Source organism: Ailuropoda melanoleuca, chromosome 18 (assembly GCF_002007445.2).
Source record: "Ailuropoda melanoleuca isolate Jingjing chromosome 18, ASM200744v2, whole genome shotgun sequence".
Lineage (NCBI taxonomy): Eukaryota > Metazoa > Chordata > Mammalia > Carnivora > Ursidae > Ailuropoda > Ailuropoda melanoleuca.
The window spans coordinates 21,549,747-21,569,445 of record NC_048235.1 but is presented as its reverse complement, the minus strand read 5'-3'; the positions used below and the strand labels follow the sequence as shown (position 1 = coordinate 21,569,445).

General features: G+C 34.3%; 1 protein-coding gene and 1 pseudogene across 1 annotated transcript in view; one reads left to right on the top strand and one right to left on the bottom strand.

The window, feature by feature from the left end:
- The window catches only part of LOC105237779, a 40,953-nt pseudogene extending 38,357 nt beyond the window's left edge, over positions 1-2,596 (top strand).
- The window catches only part of SGCZ (sarcoglycan zeta), a 1,089,907-nt gene that overhangs the window by 170,939 nt on the left and 899,269 nt on the right, over positions 1-19,699 (bottom strand). The gene's annotated exons all lie outside the window — the stretch shown is intronic.

Sequence of the window (19,699 nt, the reverse complement as noted above, 5' to 3'; positions counted from 1 at the left end):
TGTTCCCTATGATATTTTACCACATTCTTTCTAATAAAAACTCACTAATATTCACACTAAAATCATTGGAGAGAACACCTTAAACACCTTCTCTGCCCTCTTCCTGTGCTGTGATTCCCACTGTTCATTGGGAAGCCTGAACCACATCTACTCCTGTCACACAAGGTAAGTTCTGAGTTAAATGTAGAGTCAAGATGCTCATATTATGAGACACTATGGTAGTAGCTTTTCTTGAATGTCTCTTTACTCTTCTTCTGAGGCTCTAACCCTGATTAGGGTAAGGTTTGTATAGGGTGGGTACTTGACTTCTCTGGAAAAAAAACAAAACAAAACAAAACAAAACAAAACAAAACAAAACAAAACACAACTTGAAGACCAGATCTGATGGACAGCATGTCGAGTTCTAAGTAAGAGAGTTCTCTTCAGGAAGACAAAGAGGACTGAGGAAGTCACAGGTTCTTGATTCATGATAGACAGAGGAGGAAGAGCCTGGAAAGAGAGGTGTAAAAGCAAAGCTATCTAACTTGTGTGATTTTATAATCTATCCCTGGGAATGTTCACAGTATGTTTATTTATAAACAAATTTTGATATACTCTTCCAATGAAATACTACTCAGCAATCAAAGGGAATAAACTGCTCAATGATGAAACAATGTGGATAAGTCTTAAAACTATTAGGTTGAGAGATGAAAGAGAAAACAGTATACTATGATTCCATTTAAATAAAGATCAAGAATAGGCAAAACTGATCTATGGTTTTATATACCTCTATAATGGTAGAACAGTGATTGCTCTGGGTCACAGGATGAAACTTGACTAGAAATGGTCATTGGGGAACTTTCTGGAGAAACAGAAATGTCTCTATCTTGACAATGGTATAGGTGACAAGAATGTATATATTTGAACTACATTTCAGAGCTATGCATTTCACTATACATGTATTATATCTATATTTGGTTTTTTTTTTTTAGAGTGAGAGAACAGAGGGAGAGAGAGGGAAAGAATATTAAGCAGGCCCCACACCCAGCACAGAGCCCAATAGGGGGCTCCATCTCAGGACCCTGAGATCATGACCTGAACTGAAATCAAGAATTGGACTCTAAACTGATTGAGCCACCCAGGCACCCCACATGTATTATATTTTAATTAAAAAAAAAGTTCTACAGCCAAATACAAGAAAGAAGGAAGGCAGGGAGCGAATGAGGGAGGGATGGTGGGAGCTTGGGTTCTTAGGTTAATATAGTACAATCCATACTCCCAGGTCTGCTACTTACTGTATGACCTTGGTCATATTACTAAAACTATCTAATTTTTTATTTTGTTACCTAAATAAAGGAGTTTTTCATGGTATCGTAAGATTGTTATGAAGATTAAATAACACGACAAATGTATGCAGTCTTTAGCACTGGGCGGCCTCACAGTTAATAATTGCCAGATGTCAGTGATAATGGTGATGGATAGTAAGTACAGTGTAGGAATTATCTGGGGAATATGGCTAAATTGCAACATCTAAAGAGAAAAACTTGAGAAATTACAAATATCTTATCAAGGTAGAGATGAGACAGTACATACTACTAAGAAAGTTCTATCCTCTCTCATCAGGAGTCCTTGTGAGAGTAACACCGTCTTTAAATGCTGCTTGGCAATCCCTGACACACCACCGTGATGCCCAGAAAGACAGGTGACCTAGAAGTCCAACTACTCCCTTAAGATCATCCAACTTTTGGATGATTATCTAAAATGCTTCATTGTGGGAACAGACAATGTGGGTTCCAAGCAGGTGCAGCAGAGCTACCTGTCCCTCTGTAGGAAGGTGTGGTACTGGTGGCAAGAACACCACAATGCACAAAGCCATCCAAGGGCACTGGAGAACACCTTAACCCCGAAGAAATGGCTGCCTCATATTCAGGGGAATGTGGGTTTTGTGTTCACCCAGGAGGACCTCACTGAGATCAGGGACATGCTGCTGGCCAATAAGGTATCAGCTGCCACCCGTGCTGGTGCTATGGCCCCATGTGAAGTCACAATGCCAGCCCAGAACACTGGTTTGGGCCTGAGAAGACCCCCTTCTCTCACGCTGCAGGCATCACAACTAAAATGTCCAGGGGCAACACTGAAATCCTGAGTGATGTGCAGCTGATTAAGATGGGAAATAAAGTGGAAGCCGGAGAAGCCATGCTGAACGTGCTGATTATTCCCCCCTTCTCCATCCAGCAGGTGCTTGACAATGGCAGCATCTACAACCCCGAAGTGCTTTATACCACAGAGGAAACCACATTCTAGCTTCCTGGATGGTGTCCCCAGTGTTGTTAGTGTTATGTCTGCAGACTGGTTATCCGACTGTTGCACCAGTAGACCCTTCTGTCAGCAATGGATACAAGTGGGTCCTGGCTGTGTCACTGGAGACTGATAACACCTTCCCACTTGCTGAGAAGGTCGAGGCCTTCTTGGCTGATCCATCTGCATTTGTGGCTGCTGCCCCTGTGCTGCCACCACCACTGTCACTCCTGCAGCTGCTGCTGCAGTCCCAGCCAAGTGTGAAGCAAAGGAAGAGTCAGAGGAGTCGGATGAGGATATGGATTTGGTCTCTGACTAGTCACCAAAAAGTAACTAACAAAACTAACTTTATTTGTAAAACAAGGAAATAATGGCTTACTTATCGAAAAAAAAAAGTTCTAAGAAGGAAGGACTCCACTAAAAGAATGTCAATATGTATTAGTCACTGAAATATCTACTTCTCCACTACTTCTGCAGAGCCAAATTGCCTCAAAAGGGGAAAGAGTAAGTCAGAAAAAAAGTGAGAGATCCTCTGTGGCTATTAGAATTCTAACTAGAGAGTAGCGTGAGGTGTGGGCTGTTGGACCCCAAAGAAGCACGATCTGCCACAAATGATAATAGTTTCATAACACACATCTTTTTTTACAAACTGAGGGCTTCAGAGGGGAGGGGGGTGGGGGAATGGGATAGGCTGGTGATGGGTAGTAAGGAGGGCACGTATTGCATGGTGCACTGGGTGTTATACGCAACTAATGAATCATCGAACTTTACATCAGAAACCAGGGATGTACTGTACGGTGACTAACATAATATAATAAAAATATTAAAAAAAGATTTTTATTTATTTATTTGAGAGAGGGAGAGAGTGAGTGTGGGGGCAGGCAGGAGCAGAGGGAGAGGGACAAGCAGCCTGCGCTGAGTTAGAGCCTGATGCGGGGCTCAATCCCATGACCCTGAGATCATGCCCTAAGCCGAAATCAAGTCAGACACTTAACTGACTGGGCCACCCAGGTGCCCCTCACCACATAAATCTTACAGGTGGTCAGGGCAACGTGGATCTGAAAGAGAAAATTCAGCAGTGGAGGTACGTGAAGAAGTAGCCAGTGCCAAGGAAGATAAGAGCCAGCAAGTTCTCTGCCCCCCTGTTGATGAGTGAATCAACTTAGGATATTCAAGGAAATCATCATCATCATCACCACTGATGAGAGAACAAAAGGCACCTGAAAGCAAAACAAGAGCTGACACCCCACAAACCCCCTCCCCTTGAGGTGGTGTACGTATGCCATTGCTCCAGCACTTTGTGACCATCTAAGAACAAAGGCAGGGAGAAACAAGCAGTCAACTAATAAAGATTACAGTTATGCAGGATATGAAACTCCACTACCGTTTGTAACTGTCCTAATGATTTACAAGAAAAACACCATCTTAATAATAGCCAGACTTCCAGGAATCTATAGACTCAATTTCTTGGAGCCTCAATGTCACTTTCACCTTCACAGGATACAAAACCCTATATAATCAGTCACTCCTTACAATCACAGCGCAAGCTCTTTCTGCCTGTGGGTCCTGTCGCTGTGCTGTAATAAAAGCACCACTTAGCACTCCAAAATGTCTCAAGAATTCTCTCTTGACCATGGCGCTCCACAACCCAGTATCATCAATATCATCCATGTATTGATCATTTACTATAAGCTCAGACATTGTATATAGCTTATCTAGTTTTACCCCCTTCAAACTACCTTGTTGAGATCCAGGTATAAAATCCTTCAACGTACATATTATTTAAACTGAAAGAGTCTGCACATGGCTTTCTTTAGAGCTTCTTCTCTTCTGCATGGAGCTGACTCCTGCTTTCTGAGAGAGGAAAGGACAGAATTGTGGAAATTTGCAGTACAATTTCTACCTGAATGAGGATTCAAATCTCACAAAGACAATTTTTGAAAAGTGTAATAAACTCCTTTTCTTGAGTTAACTATAAAATGTTGCCTGTTTTCACTCAGATTCACCTTTGTCCTATTTTTATTTTGGTATCTTATAGAACACATTACAACAAATTTCATAGGGGACAAAAGAACAAAATTTAGACTTTTTAAATGGGTTCAATATGGAATCTAGAGACAGAAAGAGATTATTTCTTAGTGTTTCAACTTTAGTTCCTCTAAAATGAGAATAATTTTATTAGACTCAAGTTATTTCTTCAGATGCCTCTATCCACTTATTGTAATATCTCTAACCCCAAACTCATTTGACTGAATGTTAGAAAAGTAAATGTACTTTGAGGTGAATAACTTAAAAGTTGTCAGAAAACTTTTGAAACTGATTTTAATATTTATCATGTTATCCTTCATGCATAATTTTTAAGTTATAACTTTGTTCATCTTCTCTTTTAGAAAATAGATTTTTAAACTCAAAGCACCATTTTCAGATGAAAATTATAGTTATGTAGCTGTTTGAATGTTTTCAAAATCCTCTTTCCAAAGGCTGCCTTTCATTTAGAGCTCATTGATGTTTCCCCCAATTGTTTAGAAATATACGTCAACCACTTTATAAGCACTTATTAAAAGAAATCACTGATTAGCAAAGAATGATTTTTCAAACACATGTCTACACACGCACACACACACACACACACACACACAGCATCAAGAGAGCAGAGAAAGTGAAGTTACAGCTCTAAAATGTCTTCTCTTTCTCTAAGATTACAACTTAAAGGCATACATATCACTGTAATTGGACCAAAATGTGAGAATCTATTATACTATTTTAATATCTATTTTTAACTTTGTAAGTTAAATCTAGCTCTTAAAACTTAGAAAGCATTTTATATTTCTCCAAAATGAAAAAAAAATAACTTATCTTCTAACATGAAATTTAAACACTTATGTGAAAACACTGAGTTGGGTATTTGGATTTTTTTTTTGGAATTGATTGAATGTATGATCTTACTGATCCAGATTATCCTTATAATAGGTAGTTTTCATTTCTATTTATCAAACCAGGTATATTTTAACTGCCTGATACTTTTTTTTTTCAGAGAAGCCTCTACTATGTACATTGAAAAATTTTATATTTTGTTCGTTTATTTGTTTCACACTTTAATTTTCCTACTTCTTTAACCACTGTTCCATAGGGACGTCTTTCTCCTCTGACAAAAACATCATTCTCAAAGTTCTGACCTATATCCGATATTTCTCTCTCTCTCAAATTTAATTCAATTGCCATTCATTTGAAGAGCTTGACCATTTCACCATGTGCTGGCTTCCTCATCTGTCCCTCCAGCTTTATGTTTGACTGAGCTTCTATTTGCCAAAACCCTGTTGAATATTTCTATCAAAACGTCTCTCAAGAAACTCAAGCTTCACCTCTCCCAAACTAATGCTATTTTTTGTAACAAATATTTTCCCCTAATATCCCCCTGCATCAAATTCATTCTGTATATAACCAACAAAATCCTGTTCTTAAATAAAACCCTAAGTCACGTAAGTACTCAAAAAGCATTTAATGACTCTCTATTTTTCAGTCAGTAAAATCTCAATGTGTAATTCAAGTTCAGAGAGACAATTAACATGACCCCCAACTCTCCAGGTTCAGCCGTGTTTGTACTTCTTTTTCTGACCATGTGTTCAAGCTAACCTCTGTCTAGCATGCCCCTTTTGTCTGTAATCTTACAACACCCTTATCAAAGGTCATTAACCACCTGAGATATTCGTTGGGCACTTTTGTCTGAGATAATTTAGGAAATAAGAAGATTGTAAATATAAAGTAAAACAAACCTATTTAAAATCTCTTAACATATTTTGGAACTGGTTTCTACAAGGAATAAAACTGCAATGTATTCTCAAATTATCTGAAAAGCAAAATCATAATAAGAAACATTATATAATGGAAACTAACCCTAGCTAAAACATATGAGACAAATACATAAATATAGAAGATAAAGTTACTTTAAAAATAAAATATAACTTTTCACTTATCCTATAAAAAATAAATATCAAGATTAGAAATTGTAAATGTAAAGGACATGGGTTTATTTAAAAACCAATATCACGTGCACACACACATACACACACACACACAAGCTGGATGCTCATAGGTTAGAAGTCCTCTTGTTTAAATACTCGTGCAGAAAACCAAACATTGCTTCAATGAACAATGAGTCAGTTGATTCATAGACATGACAAACCAAAATTATGTACTCCAAATGTATATTTTTGTTACAACTGAATGATTCTAAAAAACTTCCAATGAAGCATAACCCATCAACAGTGACATACTGAAATATCAGAGTCTTCTGGATTGTCAGTGGAAGTAATGGATAACCAATTACATTAAGTAGCAAAATATCAATCAATATAATATTTTGCATTCTAAAAATAAAAAAATAAGCAATGCTTTATGTTCATTTCATTATTGACTCAATCTTTTTTTGGAATTACAATAATGCCAGAGACTTTTATTTTTTATTACTAGAATAATAAATGGAGTTGCATTATATCTACATAGGTGAGAAGGAAATTATTCCCTTAGCTGACCAAACAGTTATGGATTTTTTCTAAAATAAAGACATTTGTAAGACAGCAAAAACCTAATTTCCACTGAAACTATCATTTATTCTTTTCCCAATTTATTCTTAGTATTTCTCTGAAACACTATAATGAAAATGATGATGCATAGAGACTACTATAGTTTTTTGGTTTTTTTTTTGTTTTGTTTTGTTTTTTGTTTTTTTTTTTTTTTTTTTTTTTTTTTTTTTTTTTTAGTCTGCTATATTTTTAATTTGGCTTCAGGTTTGTGAAAAAACGAATGATAAAATCATAAAGTCACTATAAATTATATCACAATGTCATTTTCCCAAATGAAAATATGAGGTTATTTTTATATCAGAAAAAATCTAAAATGCATAAATCTGATAATTATACGGCCATATATTTCATTGCTGTGGTAAAGCAGTATCCTTTTTTGGGAGTTATTTCACTTTCTAAAAATGTGGCCAAAATGAAAATTGTAAATTCTATTTCTGTGAAAATTATCATTGGAATTTTGGTAGGAATTACACTGAATCTGTATACTGTTTTGGGTAATATGGAATTTTAACAATATTAATTCTTCCTATCTATGAGCATGAAATATATTTCCATTTATTTGTGTCTTCTTCAATTTTTTTCATCAATGTCTTATAGTTTTCAGTGTTTAGGTCTTTCACCTACTTCGTTAAATTTACTCCTAGGTATTTTATTCTTTTGGATTTAATTGCAAAGGAGATTTTTCTTAATTTCTCTGAAAGTTCATTGTTGCTATATAAAAATGCAACAGATTTTTGTATATTGATTTTGTACCCTACAACTTTACTGAATTCATTTACTAGTTCAAGCAATTTTTTGGTGGAGTCTTTAAGATTTTCTATATAGAAAAACACGTCATCTGCAAGTGGTGACAGTTTTACTTCTTAACAATATGAATATCTTTTATTTCTTTTCTCTGCCTAACTCCCCTGGCTGGGACTTTCAAAACTATGGTGAATAAAAGTGGTGAGAATGGGTATCCTTGTCTTGTTCCCAATCCTAAGGGAAAAGCCTTCTGGTTTTTGCTCTGGAGTATGATGTTAGCTGTGGCTTTGTCATATATGGTCTTTATTATGTTGAAGTATGGTCCATCTAAACCCACTTTGTTGAGAGTTTTTATTATAAGTGGATGTTAAATTTTGTCAAATGCTTTTTTCTGCATCTATTGAGATGATCATGTTTTTTAATTTTTATTTTGTTAACGCGTATATCACACTGACCTATGGATATTGAAACATCTTTGCATTCCTTAAATAAATCCTACTTGATCATGTTGTGTGATGCTTTTAATGTATTGTTAAATTTGTTCTGCTGATATTTTGTTGAGGATTTTGCATCTATGTCCATCAATGATATTGGCTGCAGTTGCGTGTTTGCGTGCTTGTGTGTGTTTGTGTGTATGTGTGTGTGTGTGTTGTCCTTGTCTAATTTTAGTATCAAGGTAATGTTGGCCATTAAAATGACTTTGGAAGTGTTCCCTCCTCTTCAATTTTTTGGAAAAGTTTGAGGAGTATAGGTATTCAATCAACTTTGAATGTTTAGCAGAATTCACCCCTGAAGCCAGCTGATTCTGTTGTTCTGTTTGTTGGGAATTTTTTAATTACTGACTTAATCATTTTACTAATAATTAGTCTATTCAGATTTTTTTATTTTCTCATGATTCAGTCTTGGAAGATTATATATTTCTAGGAATTTATTCACTCCTTCTAGGTTGTCCAATTTGTTGGCATATATTTGTTTATAGTAGTCCATTATGACTTTTGTATTTTTTGTTTTCAGTTATAACTTCTCTTCAATTTCTAATTTTTATTTATTTGAGCTTCTTCTCTTTTATTCTTAGTGAGTTTAGTTATAAGTTTGTTATTTTCATTAATCTTTTCAAAGAACCAACTCTTAGTATCATTGATCTCTTCTACTGTCTTTACGCTCTATTTCATTTATTTTCACCCTGATCTTTATCATTTCCTTCCTTCTACTAATAATTTAACTTATGTCTGGAATCTAAAAAAATAAAACAAATGAATAAACAAAACAAAACTTATAGATGCAGAGAACAGTTACAAAATAAATAAATCCTGGGGATATGTATTATGGGGACCTTTCGTCAATAATACTGTATTGCAAATTTTAAAGTGCTAACAAATTAAATCTTAAAATTCTGAATCACATGAACAAAAATTATGACTTTATATGGTGAACAGACGGTGAATAGACTTAATGTAATAATCATTTCACAATGTATACAAATGTCAAATCATTACGTTGTATGCCTGAAACCAATATAATTATACTTCAATTATACTTCAATAAGAAAGGAGATTGTAGCCATTCAATTATAAGTCTGGAAATAGCACACCTATTTTCACATTAATTATAGGTACAATTTGGTTATATTATAGCAGTAATACATTGCTTGATATAGAACATAAAAGAGAACCAATTTAGAGATTTTTAGCCTTAGTGAATTTATCAATTAATAACAATTAGGAAATAAAGACTCTGATAATTACATCAAAATCTATAATATTCATTAAATCACGTTTGAGACAAACAGCACATACAAAGCATTACAATAATCTATCCTAGCTTAGGGTGTTTTCTTATGTAAAGATTCTAGATCAAATAGATTGACACATATCTTATGTTTGCTGGTGTTTATTTTAATATAATATAAAGCTAAGCTATAAATCTTCATAGGACAATCAATGTCAACAACTAATCTACTAATATTGCTATCCTAAGAACAACATAATCACATAAATTCAAAGAGATGGATAATGATTAGCATGATAGATGCCTTATAAATCATAGTAATGCCATATAAATTATATTTGTTAAGATGTTCATGACAGCCAACATTTCTAATATTTATATTGCTTATTTAAAAACTGCAGGAAAGATTCAATGTCCCCAAACCAAGACTTCTAAAACAATTTGATAAGCAGATTTTCCATATCTTAAAAGATTTATGTCATAAACACAAAATAGCAAAAATCTAGGAATCTTATTTGATTTTAAGTGAAAATATTCACCTTAAGTGTAATTTAAAATTTTACTTTTAAAACAAATGTATTAAGTGTATCATTCAATCTTTCATGGAAAATCATACTGGTAAACTATAAAATTAAAAAAAAGTGCTAAAAAATTATTCAGACCAGAAATAATGATAGCTTCTGTGGTAGCATACAGAATGACCACAAATTCTTCCCTTTGGTGTATGTCCTTTGTAAACCGACTTTACTGTTTTACCATCAGGAGATAGAGTCAATTTCTCCACTGAATTTGGGATCAATCTTGTGACTTTGTCCTGGACAAACTGACCATAAGCAGTTTTGAGATGCACTTCAACATGTGGGCTGTCTTCTTTTGCTGCTAGAACCATCATGTTATGTGATCAAGCAGTATGTAATGTCATCTCAGCCATCACAGGCAACTGACAAATACCTGTGAGGACATTCTAGATTTTCCATCACCAAGCCAGTTAGTACAAACTAGAAAAACTGCCTGACTATGCAAAAATTTGAGAGGAATAATAAATGCTTATGGTTTTAAGGTATTAAGTTTTGTGTTAAAGCTTTTTTTTAATTTTTTTTATTTTTAGTAAGAGCTGAATCAGTCTTCATATTAAACTATTGAGCAATTAAACTATTTTTCATAACTATAACAAAAAATAGTCTACAAAACATGAATAAAGCAAACAAGTTAAATGTGACATTATAGTATGACCTAAAATTCTTAATTAACCAAAATTAATAGTTTATATACATCCGTATTACAACCATATACCTCTCCACTAATTTCATGAATTTTGAAATAATATATGAGGTTAGATGTTTGAATGACTACTCAGCTAATTAAACATTATTCCAAATGTAGTGTAAAGTACTTGGAAATATTAGAATTACTTTCTCTGCAAAGCCTTTTGCTATACTGGATGATTTCCCAAGTTCTCTCTGGTAAACTCTGTTATCTGGTACGGTCAAGAGTATTTTGACTCTATTTCCCTCCTTTAAATTTTCATGATCGCAAGAAGAAGCCAATATGGTGAAACTGTAGTATGCTGAGTGAAATGCAACATGAAATGCTGACTGCAAATCATAGACAGATGAAGAGGGTGAGAATAACATGGTGTTAACCTCAGCACTGATTTTAAAAAGATCAAAAAGCAATGAATGCAGGCATCTGTATAAATTATGTTAAATTTCTCCTTTCCTACTTCAGGATAAAATAAGAATAATAGAAATATAATTCACTTCACAAATACTTCCTAGCAAGAAATGCTATGGCAGATAGTTACTAATTGCACCTAAAATTTATTGAAGGCCATTATTTGCAATAATTTACATTTCAAGAAATAAGAAATAGATAGTAAATGAACTTAAATAATTTTATCAGGGAAAAATACTGCTACAATAACTTTTACTTAACTAATAACTACTGCATAGGTAGGCAATGATGCAGTGACTATAGGCATACAAGAGCTATGGCATTTAATTAACCATTCCTCTTATTTTTTGCTTCCTTATTTCCCAGACATTTAAATTTCTAAATTAATACTTCTGTGACCTGGTTAAAGACTAGAACCATGTAATTCAGCCTTAGAGTGGTGTCAGGGTCAAAAAAACAGTTCAAAGCACAAAGTAAATTTTAACAGTTCAAAACCTTACTTTGCATATCTCAACATCTATGAAAAGACTCTGAATATGTAATTATTTTTCTACTCCATCCATGTTTATAGAATCTGGCAATGCCTCCAGTACTTTCCAGCTTTTTTCTCCCTCTCTCCTCTCTTTTTATCCTTTCTTGAGTTATAGGTTGACCTAGCCTTTTTTTTTAAAGCAAGGAAGACTCTTTTCTCTAGGTTTTTAACTAAAGAGAAAAGAGAGAAAGATTACAATATCCTCTGGGATCCTGAGTGATAATGTGAAAACTAGGGCTTTGAAATGAGTTCAGATTTTTGGCCTGTGACATAATGATCGTTATAATAATTTTAAAAAGCTGAAGTAGGGCACCTGGGTGGTGCAGTCGTTAAGCATCTGCCTTCAGCTCAGGGCGTGATCCCAGAATTCTGGGATCGAGCCCCACATCAGGCTTCTCTGCTAGGAGTCTGCTTCTTCCTCTCCCACTCCCCCTGCTTGTGTTCCCTCTCTCGCTACCTGTCTCTCTCTGTCAAAATAAATAAATAAAATCTTAAAAAAAATAAAAATAAATAAAAAGCTGAAGTATCTAAATTAAATTTGTATTCTGTTCTCATGTTTCATTTCATTAGCTCATATAAATTCTACTAACAAATTGGTGGGCATTTTCCCAACAATATTTCTCTTCTTTTTATAAAAAATACACAAACATATATACACAAAGAAGAATTTTTTGATTGTTATTCTTTGAAGGGAGGGAAAGCAAAATAAGACAGAAACGCAAGAATGACTCAGCAATATGATAAAATGCTTTTATATTATAGGATGTCCAATATCTATACATAAACAATTTTAAATGAAATTTTAGATACCCTGTAATATAAAAGCATTTTATTATATTGCATATCGCAGTGTAAATACTCAATTTCCTTAAAACTTTTGTGAGGTCTTTAAGGAATTAAAAAAAATCACATGTGAATATATCTGTTCATTTTAGAGGATTATGAAAATAGGGAAATCCAGGAAATGACAAAAATTCATATTTGGGTAAATGTCATAATAGAAGTTAAGAACTTTCCTATGATACAGGGGGAAAAATAAACCAAAACATTCAATAGTGACAGAAAACTGGAGCCAGAGGACCTAAGTTCCTTGGAAATCCACAGAAATCTTAGACATAACTGGATCATCCATAGGCTATAGAACAAGACTTGAAGCTATATATAAAAAATCTTAAAGATTCAAACAGAAAAACTGTTGGAACTAACCAAATACAAAGTTGGAGGATATAACTTTAAGTTTTTAAAAAGCAGGATGACTAAGGGCAACATATGGATTCATTGTAATAATAATGTTACACTCAGCATTAATAAAATTAATAAAACCAAAATTACATCGAATTAACTTGTTCTTTCTTTTCTTAATCTCTGGAAATTTCAGGATCTTGATATGTCTTAGAAAGTTTGTGATAAAGATTACTTATTTTGTCACACATGTGCTATTTAAAGCAGGTTCTGATTTATAGGAGGCTGTTTTGACTTCAAAAGAGATTTCAATTGCTACGGAGATAGAAAATTAACAAGTAGAGATTATACCTTAAATCTTTCAATTATTTTATTAATGCAAATCAAAAGAAAATCAGAGAAGGGGAAAGTATCTGAAAAAGCAAAATTGTGACTATACTAAAGTATGAGCTTTTACAGTGATGAGGAAGCATACTATGATAAAATATGGACAGAAAGGTAGTTACAGTATTTGTAACTGGCCTTTATTTTGATAGCTCTCCTGAGTGTACAATGAAAAAAGTGTAGGATGACACTAAAAATATTGGTCAAAACCAGTGTTTTTCCAGGTGTAATGAAGGAGCACCAGAGGTCCAACAGATTCTTCTCATGGATGGGCCAGATCTCCATTTCCATTTGCTTTATATTGCTTCGATTTTCTGCAAGATTTCATTTGAAAGAACAGTCTCATATCTAAAAATCATTTACAAACCATCAATTGAGTAAATACCAATATTTTAATCTGTAATAATTAAGAGAGAGATTTTAGTATTAAGATACTGAGTATTTCTGTTTAAAAATATATCTTTTTCTGTGGCTCAATGTAATGCCTTTTAAAAAAACTTCTAACATTCTATGTCTCAGAAATATTAAAAAGAATGATTACCTATCACATTAAAATACAGTAACCCCAAATAATGGTTAATGAAGAACTTTTTCGGTTAATGAAAAATCTGTTTATTACTTTTAAAGAAATGCATTTCATAGACTTGAAATATAGTATACTAAGCAAAAGTAAGATAATATCATAGTTTAGAGTATCAGTGCCTTAGGGATAAATTCCAAATTCCCTAGCATCCAAACCCCACATGTGCAAAGCCCTAAGCTGCTTTCCAAATCAATGTTACCCTGCTCCTTTGTATCTTTGTTCTTCAAATGTTTTTTTGCTCTCTCAACTCCCTAAAATATTTTTTAAAACTATATCCCCTCAAATATTTTTAAGATGATATATGAAATACTTTTGGCATCTAAATTTAATGTTTACAAGGGATAGGCTATCTGACATTACCTATTGTATATGTATTTTAAATGTATTTTGTAGAATGTTCCAATTTTATGGAGCTCTACATTGAGCTTATCCAAATGATAGAACACATCTGCCATCTAACCTAAACCTTCAGTAAAACCAGTCTTACCTTCTAACAAAAAAAGTTTGAATGTTTCATTTCAAATAAATATCTTAATATTATCCCAAGATAACTAATTTATTTTTGATTTATAATTCTAAAAGAGAGATTTCTGCCATGAGCTTATGGTCTCGAGAAATGTATATGCTGCCCTATCAACAGTCTTACCAGCCACTGATACTTTCCAATTTCTACTGCTTTTACAATTTTTTAACAACTTATCAATCTAGCTATCAACTTTTTAGTTTTACTTCCTGGGCAGTGTATCCTCAAACTCTTTTGTTGTTGTTTAACCAACCACTTCTCCCCTACTTTAAACTTCTTATATCCTGAACAATATTTTTAAAAATGTAAAAAAAAAAAAAAAAAGGCCAATGGCAGTCTTTTACTTCTGAAGAGTGGTAGTGGTAGAGAAGCAGGAAAAGGAAAAGTAGCAGCTACAGGGTCCTTCTCCGGCAGGTCAAAATTAAGAAAGAGTGCATTTGAAACTTGAGAGTCTAGAAAGGATAACTCTATGCCTTGTTACCCTCTGGAAAATCTTGGGACACATTTAGGGTGTATCTGTCTGGATTTGATACGATTCCTCATATCAAACCAAACTGTTCTATTTACTGTTTCCTAAACAATGTCTTTTTATAAATTATTCTCTTGCTCATAAGAAACATAAGGCAGATAATTTTGTGGCTCAAGTACAGACAAGATCATAATAAATCCATAAAGCTCTGAAAATTCAAAATTAGATCTGTTCTCTTAAATTGTTTTTAGAGAATGCAAGCGAAAACTACTTTGCCTCTTTATAAGTATAAAGTTAATATGGCTACTATTTCTTATGTTATATATGGCGATTCTAGGATCTAATTCACCAAGTGTTTATATTGGTTAAAAATTTGTGAAACCAACACAGAATATTAGGGGTAGCAGGGTTGCCTATTCCATTTTCTAATATGATGGAGAAACATCTTTTGGTGTGGTTTTAATTTATATTTTTTGAATATACTAACCATTTATTCACTCAGTAAAATAAACATTCACTAAGACATATATGTATTTTTCTCCACGCATACATACTGATAAAAAGTTTAAAAATTTCACTGGGCTTTTAATCCACCAGACACAGTTGTAGGAAGTGGTCAAAACACAGGATTGTTGCTTTCATGGTATTTACACCTTTTGTATTTTTTCTTTTGAAATTCAAATAAAATGTTCCGTATTCCCCAACATAGAATCCATTACATCTGTGACACTTGAAAGAAAAGAGAAAATACCTTGTCAAATTGAACATACTATTTGAATAGCTAATACATAGGCCAGTGTATTTCAAATCACACACATTAAAAGGCCATTAAATCAATTTGGTGGGTTGCAACAAATACACACACACACACACACAATATTAATTATTTAATTCAACCGAAATTAAAATAGGATGGCCTTGCTAGAATATATTAGATTTAGAAAAAAAAAATTCAGAGTGTATCCCATGCTACAATGTAGAATTTGTTTGTTTCTCACTGTGGTTCATATTCAAATACGTTTGAAAAACTCTGAGCTAATTTATGTGTTGCTAATATTTTCTCTCTGGTCTACTCCCACAACTTTGGACATTTTCAGTAAATCCCTCTCATTACTAAGATGATCCTATATACCAATAGTGTGCCCACACACTTATGTAGATATGTAAATTTGGGTAGGGAAGAAATCTGCTAGTTGGAGTTCAATTTCTCTTAGCTCCATTACAAGAAAGACAGTTATCATACTGTTTCACTCATTTATGGAACATAAGGAATAGCAGGGAGATTGGTAGAAGGAGGAAGGGAAGAATGAAGGGGGGTAAACAGAAGCGGGAATGATGGGAGGGCACGTATTGTATGGAGCACTGGATGTTATATGCAATCAACGAATCATGGAACATTACATCAAAAACTAAGGATGCACTGTATGGTGACTAACATAACATAATAAAAAATTTAAAAAAAAGAAATGACACTGATGCCTCACTAAAATCCCACTCTTTAGAGAGTGGCATTCAATATAACAAAGGCCTATTTTTTATCTCACGCAAGAAAAATTCTTAAAGGGCCTAAGTACCTATTTTTTTAAAGATTTTATTTATTTATTTTGACAGAGAGAGACAACCAGCGAGAGAGGGAACACAAGCAGGGGGAGTGGGAGAGGAAGAAGCAGGCTCCCAGTGGAGGAGCCTGATGTGGGGCTTGATCCCAGAACGCCAGGATCACACCCTGAGCTGAAGGCAGACGCTTAACAACTGAGCCACCCAGGCGCCCCTAAGTACTTATTTTAAAACAAACTCTACAGCAAAGATTTTAGAAAACATACTTTATAGAAAGTATGGAATGTTTCACAGATGAATAATAATAGAATTCTGTAGAAATCCCCTTCACCTTCTTCCTGACAAGACTTGGCTTATTCCATTCATATGTGTAGAGATTTCCAAGTAGTTAAGGGCATGGATTATGAGTCTGACAAACCTGGACTTGATCCTGTCCCGTAAGTTTTTGTTATTATCAGTAAGTTATAAAACTTCTTTGAGCTACGTGCTTTTTCTCATCTGTAAAATGAATGAAATAATGTCTAATTCATGTGGGTTGCTGTGAGAATTAGATACGCATACATACCAGACCCTTCACATAGCAGTTAGCACATGGAAAGTACTTAATAATTGGTAGCAGGAGCTATTGGAGATGAGTGAGGAGGTATTTGAAGCTTAATTATTTGTGCTCCTTCGGGCAGGTAATTCCTAATGCTGAATTATATTGTTAGATTATTGTAAGGCATTAAAAGATGTGTAATGTTTACTAGCGTCTCAATTTTACTCTAAGCTTACTATATTCATGTTCCAGGTTCTCTGCAACAGATTGTCAAAAAAAAAAAATTCTGATACTGTACATAAAAGCTACCTGAAAAAAAAAAAAAAGAAAAAAAAACCGGGCGCCTGGGTGGCAGAGCGGTTAAGCGTCTGCCTTCAGCTCAGGGCGTGATCCCGGCGTTCTCGGTTCGAGCCCCACGTCAGGCTCTTCCGCTATGAGCCTGCTTCTTCCTCTCCCACTCCCCCTGCTTGTGTTCCCTCTCTCGCTGGCTGTCTCTATCGCTGTCAAATAAATAAATAAAATCTTTAAAAAAAAAAAAAAAAAGCTACCTGAGCTAATGCGTGCTTCTCTTTTGTTCTGGGTTTGCTGTGTCATTATCTCACATATTTTCTTGAAAAGTAGTTCGTGAAGGCTGTGTGTGTGTGTGTGCGCGTATGTGTCTTGGTAGAGAAGAGAACCAAGTAACTTGTTTACATATTTGTTTATAAAGGTAGCTGAGTAAGTAAGAGATGATGAGAAAATCCTGATTACTCTGCAAGGCTTCAGTGGAGCCTAGGAGACGACGCTAGTGAGAAGACAATCTCCGCTCTAGAAAAAAATACACAGGGGTGCCTGGGTAGCTCGTCGGTTAAGCGTCTGCCTTCAGCTCAGGTCATGATCCCAGGATCCTGGGATCAAGTCCCACTTTGGGCTCCCTGCTCAGCCAGAAGCCTGCTTCTCTCTCTCTCTCTCTCTGCCTGTTGCTTCCCCTGCTTGTGCCCTCTGTCAAATAAATAAATAAAATCTTTAAAAAAAAAATACACAGTATTTTTTGGAGTCTCCCTGTAGTTGTTTTGTTGTTTTTGTTGTTTCTAAGTCCAAGGAATATTTCCCCTTGGCAAGAAATTTCACCTATGTTTACATATTCAGCAACTTAAAACTGTCTCCCAGTTTAATGAAGATTTCCTACTATGGTATTATTATTTTTTCTCTTGTTCCTAAACAAAGTCCCCTATCCACTGTGCTCAAACTGTCCCCATACCTTCTTCAGTGGGTCCAGCCCAGCACTCCACACATAAATAGAAATATGGGTTTCCTGGAGAATATGTAAAAAAGGAGATTTGGAGAGTCTGATGAATTGTTAAAAGCAGTGAATCAAGACAGGAAGACTGAGATTCTAGTCACAGTATTAAGATTTATGTTGCATGATTTAAGGCAGCTGGGCTGCCATATGCAAATGAAGAAAATATCTCCTCATGGATAGCAGTATGGATTAAATAAGGTAATATTTATAAAAATGGTTTGTAAAGTGCAAAGTTTAATGTCCAGGATCGTTTAATTAAAAGTTGCTACCTCATGAACAAAAAAAGATTGTTCCAATAATAAAAGGGTGCTTTGATGTCTGAATATCTTTCCATGAAATTCAGTCAATACATTAAAAAATAAAAGTCATATTAATAGATATATTAAAATATGATAAAAACTATTTTATTTCTGGGGCACCTGGGTGGGGCAGTTAGTTAAGCATCTAACTCTTGGTTTCAGTTTGGGTCACGATCTCAGGGTCCTGAGATTGAGCCCCGCATTGGGCTCCACACTCAGTGAGAGTGTGCTTCAGATTCTCTCTCCTTCTCCCTCTGCCCCTGCTCGTGCTTTCTCTCTCTCTAAAATAAATAAATAGTTTAAAAATAAACAACTATTTCTGACTAAGGTATAATCGAGCTAATAATGAAAGGATAAAATTTCAGTCTTTGTTACTTGGCCTATCAGAAACAGTTCTTCACTCTATCAAATTGGAAACCCTTTCTACTTTCAGCTTCCAAGATACCACATTCTTTCTGTTTTCCTCCTACTTCAATCTCCTTTCCTTCTTAGTCTGTGTTTGGTTCTTAAACTTCTTCCCAAACTGTTCAATTTTGGATGCCCAAGCATTCATTCAATAAACTTCCTTAAGTTTTCTATTTACACTCTCTTACTCGATAATCTTGTCTTAATCTCATGTATTGAAATCAGATAGATAGACAGATACATAGGCAGATAGATAGAGACAGACAATATCTCTAATTCACATCTCTAGTTTACACCTCCAACATGAAATCCAGACTTATGGATCCACCTGTCTAACCTGAAATCCATGCTCTCTTAATAGGCAAATTAACAGTTCAAAAATGTGCTCACAATACTCCCCCATTCCCTACTTTCCTTCAACTGGTTAACAGTAACTACTCAGAACAAACAATTTTGATATAATATTAGATTATCTCTTATTATTACATCTTATTTATAGTATGTCAGAAAATCCTTAAACTCTACTTTCAAAATATATTGTCTTTCATAATAATACATATCACTACTAAGGATGAATGGGCTAAAATATGCAAAGCATGTAATGTAATGTTTGACTTTCATTAAAACTAATTATTTCTTTTAGTAGGGTTGGACAATACTACTATTTTAATAATAAAAACATAAGGGTCTACTATGAACTTTATTCTACATATGATAAAAGTAAGGCAAACAGAAGTTAAATAAGATAATTAGTCACAAGTGCTAACTGACAGAGCCAGGATTTGAAACCAGGAATTTGACTTTAGAGCTCTACTGTAAGCTGAATGTTAGCTGTTATTATTAAAAATCATTATTGGTCATGTAATGATTTTTAAAATAATAGAAATAATAACATTTCAGGAAAACGGCCACAATATTACACACTAAAAAGAACAGCTT